Source organism: Gekko japonicus, unplaced genomic scaffold (genome assembly GCF_001447785.1).
Source record: "Gekko japonicus isolate JY-2015 unplaced genomic scaffold, Gekko_japonicus_V1.1 scaffold1863, whole genome shotgun sequence".
NCBI lineage: Eukaryota > Metazoa > Chordata > Lepidosauria > Squamata > Gekkonidae > Gekko > Gekko japonicus.
In genome coordinates this window covers 98,313-103,102 of record NW_015165301.1, presented here as the reverse complement: position 1 = coordinate 103,102, position 4,790 = coordinate 98,313, and the positions used below count along the sequence as shown (strand labels likewise).

General features: G+C 50.9%; 1 protein-coding gene across 1 annotated transcript in view; it reads right to left on the bottom strand.

Moving 5' to 3' along the window:
• Positions 1 to 353: 353 nt before the first annotated feature.
• The window catches only part of CERCAM (cerebral endothelial cell adhesion molecule), a 48,213-nt gene continuing 43,776 nt past the window's right edge, over positions 354 to 4,790 (bottom strand). Inside the window, exon 13 of the mRNA XM_015410406.1 lies at positions 354 to 1,443. The gene's annotated coding sequence lies outside the window, so the exon portion shown is untranslated. The remainder of the gene's footprint in view (positions 1,444 to 4,790) is intronic.

Genomic DNA, 4,790 nt, shown 5'->3' with positions numbered 1-4,790 from the left:
CATATGCAAATAAATTATGCTAATGAGTTACGCTAATGAGCTCCTGCACCTCTTTTTCTACTAAATGACCCCTGCATATTAATAACACTGAAGTCTCCTAGACGTACCATTTCCGCATCCCAAGCATTTCCCAAGGAGGACCTGTGGCAGCCCGTAAACAACAAAACAGATCTCTGAGGAAGTGTGACTCGAGTGCGGATCCTCCACTTAGCACCGCCTTCAGCAAACCTACAGCTCACTGCCCCGTCATACAAATCTTATACCTCCATCCCTTCGCCTAAAAAAAAAAAAATATTTGAAGAAACACAGGCAACTGAAAGAAATGTGCAAATGAATTAAAAATTGAAGACTATTTGTTGAATTTATTGTGATTGCACCATTGGAAATTTTCTGGTCACAACTTTTTTAAAGTGCTGAGTTCCTGGCCCTCAGAACCCACCGTGGAATGGTCCCAGGTTCAGGAGAGCCCCCCCCCCCGATGTATTTGCACCCAAAATACAAAGTTGCCACCTCCCCATGACAGTTCCTGTGCCTTTTGTAGTTGTGTCACAAGCAGAAACTCAGCTCTGCATGCTTTTTTTTTTTACACAAAGAATGCCGTGAAACGTCACGTAGCAGCAGTTAAGGGGACACAAAGTCCTTCAGCTGGCAATCGTAATGTTAGAGAGGAGAGCACGACTTGCAGTAAACACATTCTTCTGTGAATTTAAATAAGAGCTCATGTTTAATCCGCACTTTAATTTTCTCGGTTCAGTTAAATAAAATATAATCAAGGCCTAGCACAGTGACTCCAGGCTAGACCCAGACAGAATGTGAAGTGAAAATGGTTCAGGGAAAGTCGTATTTTTGCTCCATTGGCTTGGAGGAACTCGTCTGGAACCACAATTTCTGGGACACAAGAGGTGATCCTGAGAACTCCCAGCTGGCTTATTAAGAAGGCACTGGCTCTTTCTCTTCTTGGCGTCCAAGGAAACATAAACAGGACAGACACCCCCCCACACACACACTGCTAAGAGACTGTTCAAATAACCCATCCAAACCAGGGGTTTCAGACGTCCAAACGGACTGTTTCAAGAATAAACACCTGTACAAAAGAGCCCACATCCAGGCAGGGTGCAGCAAAACAGGAGTCTCAGGTCCCGCACAGGAAAAATGTCATCCAAAGGGGTCCAAGGTTGAGAGCGATTAGAACCATTCAGCCTACTTGTGAAGGAAGCTATAGTTCAAGGAGATGCTAAAGGAGAAGTTCTGCATCACTGGGCCAAACGTACCACGGCAGCCCAGAGAGGGAGATGCCAGAGGTGCTGGGAATGGACAAACGGATCTTTCGACGCAGATTTTCAAAACAGTACATTTCTTGTTCAGCCGCAACAAGCAAATCCAGCTTTCCTCGGGGGGGGGGGGGGATCAAGCCCAGAATTTCTGTCTTCTTCACACCTGACCCTGGAAAGGAAGAGAGACGTGAATGTTATTTAGGAGGGGAAATCTTGACAACTGGCAGATAAATCTCTGCAGATTCAGTAGCTTGGTAGGCCATCAGATCTTGGAAGCTAAGCAGGGTTGGCCCTGGTTAGTCTTTGGATGGGAGACTGCCAGGGTTGCTACCCAGAGGAAGAAGGGCTGCCAGGTCCCCCGAGGGGGATGGAGGTTTTCCCGCCAAAAGGGCCCCCAACCCGTTGGTCCAGATCCGGCTGGCGGGGGGAACTCCACCCCCAAAGTGGCCAGATTGGGCCGATGTGCCTGGCACGATGATGTCACCCGGAAGTGAAGTCATCATGATGGGCACATCGTCGGGTGACACTCTAGCAATCAGCCTGAAAACTCTATGGTACCATAGAGTTTTTAGGCTGATTGCTAGAGCGTCACCCAGCAATGTGCCCAGCGTGATGACGTCACTTCTGGGTGACGTCATTGTGGGGTGCGCGCACTTCGCGCACACGAAAGAACTACCGGACGGGACGCAGGACTCCCCTGCTATTACGAAGGTAGAACTTGGCAACCATAAGAGGAAGGCATTTGTCTCTTGCCTTGAAAAGCCTACGGGGTTGCCATAAATTGGCTGCGACTTGACGCCACTTCCCGCCACCCTCAGAGAAAGCCAATGGGATGCAGCGGTTGACATTTCATCCTAGAGTTCAAATCTCCCCTCATCCATGAAGCTTCCTGGGTGACCTCAGGCTGGTTTCTCGCTCTCAGCCTAACCTACCTCGCAGGACTGGTGTTTGTTTATAAAAATGTTCTCTCCTGCCTTTCACCTTAGTAGGGGGCAGTATGTCAGCAAGCTGCCAGTTTTGTTTTCTTCTTCTTGTATGCGCTTGATTGCTTTCACTTTCATATGTAGACCTGTTGATGCGCTTAATTGCTTAGCTGCCGAAACATCTATATCTCTCAAGGCCACAGGTGGTCGCCGCTGCTAGATAGTTGCTTGGGTGATCTCACGAAACACCGTGGGAAGGAGATAACGTATGCTGCCTAGAAGCGTTTGCTCCCAGGCCCGATGGCGCGCGCGGGAACTCCCGCAATTGGGCCTCAGTGGTTTGAATGCACTATAACATGCCATGCTCTTTGCTCCCCCCTCATTCCGAACAGTGATCCTGTCTATGCACCTATAGCTTCAAATAAAGTAAAACCTTTCTGCAAGTGTGTACTTCATTGATGCTGTGGGGGTCTGACACTCTACTCCAAAACAGCAATGCCCCCAAAAGCCAAACACATTCAAAACAAGACACACACACACACACAAAATAGATCACAGGCATCAAGCCAAATACTGGGAGGCTCAAATGGAGACAGGAAGAACAACACGTGCCGCTTGAACTTCTCGGAGGGAGAGCAAGGTAAAAATAGTGACAGACACGAGACCAGCTTTGGCCTTTCATCTCCCATGAAGGGCAGCCATTCACGGTTCCGTTTCTCCTCCTCGGGTCATTCCCAATGCTTCTCCCCCAAGCACACTTATCTCCTATGTAACTTGCCGCCCTCTACATATATACTTTCACACATATATATAAGGCCCTGATCTTTAAAGTGTTTGCAGACGAAAGGTCTTGTTGCATTCAGTGGGTCTGACCCAAACCAAATCACGGTTTAGCTAAAAACAGGAAAAATACAGCAAATAATTCAATGTCCCACTAAAAGCCCCATCTCAATAAAGTTTTCACTGGGCCGCAGGGGAATGACTGAGGGTGGGGTTGCCAGGCCGCCCCTGGCCACCAATAGGGGAATCGGGGGCCAGGTTTGCCAGATCCAGGTTGGGAAACTCCCGGAGATTTCGGGATGGAGCCTGGGGAGGACACGGACCTCAGTAGGTCCCTCCAAAGCTTGGAGATGAGCTTGGAGATAATCCCCAGGTCCCACCTGGAGGCTGGCATCCCTAGGCCGCTGGGGGAAAGCATTCCAGAGACAAGGGGCCAGAACTGCCACTGTGCTTATACGTTACCACAGTGTGCTAAAGCAGCAAACAGGATTGTTTCTGTCGCTGCAGAAGAAATCATGGAAACTCAGCTCTTAAAAGCAGAAAGCGGTGGAGCGAAACAGGCCTCCAGACTGAGGCTGGGAGTTTCCAAACCTTGGTGCCACTCTGAAGGAAGCACCATGCTCTCTAGCTGTGTGTGTGTCCTACTTCAGAGGAATACGGAGCAGGGCCTTCTGGGGAGGATTTTAGACGCGGGCTGATGTGGGAGGAGGTGGTGTATTGAGGTGAACTGGGCCCAGACAATGTTGTGGTTGAAAGCAGCATTTTGAACAGGGCTCAGAAACAGATGAGGTTTAGCCAGGAGAGTCCTCTCAAATTTGGCAGATACAGATAATCGCAACTACAAACACAATATTAATAATAACACTTCACCTTGAGGTATTTCAAAGTAAATCTGACCTGGGGTTCAGTCCTGTTTTCCAGGCCAGCCAGACTAGTAGTACTACTCAGGGCTATTTTTGGGCAGGAACGCACAGGAACGGAGTTCCGGCTGGCTTCAGAGTTGGCCACGCCCACTACAGCCAAAACCTCTGTGCGTGCCTGGCTACGGAGGGAAGGCCTGGAGAGTGACCCCCCCAGTGACTCCGAGGCGGGTGGGCCAGGGGCCCCCTGGAAGGATCGGGGAGGCATTTAAATGCCTCCCTGTGCCTTCCCCGGCCTGTCCAAGGGCCAGCTTGCCCGGGCTCCCCACAGCAGCGGGGCGCCCGGGCAAGCCAAGGGAAGGCATTGAGTGGCCTAATATGCTAATGAGTTTCTGCTGTCGGGTGTGGCCTATTATGCTAATGAGTTCCTGCTGGGCTTTTTCTACCAAAAAAGCCCTGGTACTACTAATGTGTACTCTGTACATGGAGGGCTGCCGCTCTGGGTTGAGAAATACCTAGAGGTGGAGCCTGAGGAGAGCAGGGCTTGGCGAGGGACTTCAATCTATATCTCTAATAGCCAAGTTGACCCCTCCATGCGGATATCTAAATCCACACATCGGGGGCACTTGGGGGGGGGGGCAGAGAGATTTTCCTGCACACTTGGAGCAGTCGCCAGGTGTGCAGAAAAATCTAAAAAGTTTTTTAAACTGTACGGGAGATATTTAAATCCCCCCAAAAGTAAAAGAGCGTTCCCTGCGCATGTGCAGAGGATGCTCTGGGAACTCTGCGGTGGGCCCGGCGGCTGGGAGGCACTCAGGCCTTGGTACCAGTGCCCGGGGAGGGGGGGAGTCGGCAGGCCCGGCAGCTGGAAGCCGCTCAGGCCTCGCTGCCGGTGCCTCGGGGCGCGGGGGAGATCGGCGGGCCTGACGGCTGGGAAGTGCTCAGGCCTCGCT